Here is a 285-nt window from a genome sequence, read left to right as displayed (position 1 = left end):
GTCACAGGGACTCAGGGGACATCATAGGCGGTACAGAAGTCTGGACAGGGAGCCCAGTCAAAGCCACAAAGGGTCCCAGGGCTGTCACTGGTAACACAAAGAGGTCACGGAGACTGTAAAAGCACCCTGGGGGCAAACAGGAAATTCTCCTAGACATTTCTCTCCCACACAATAATTTCCAGAGCTGCGGATGGGCAAAGTCAAGCGCACCAAGGATTGGGAACCTCTGCTGTCCGACAAGAGCCACAGAAGAAGGGAGCCCCTGAACAGAAAAGAAGCTTGCTT

Source organism: Bison bison, unplaced genomic scaffold (genome assembly GCF_000754665.1).
Source record: "Bison bison bison isolate TAMUID 2011002044 unplaced genomic scaffold, Bison_UMD1.0 scf7180017864142, whole genome shotgun sequence".
NCBI classification, from domain to species: Eukaryota; Metazoa; Chordata; class Mammalia; order Artiodactyla; family Bovidae; genus Bison; species Bison bison.
The sequence above is the reverse complement of the archived record's forward strand: the minus strand, read 5'-3'. Positions refer to the sequence as shown.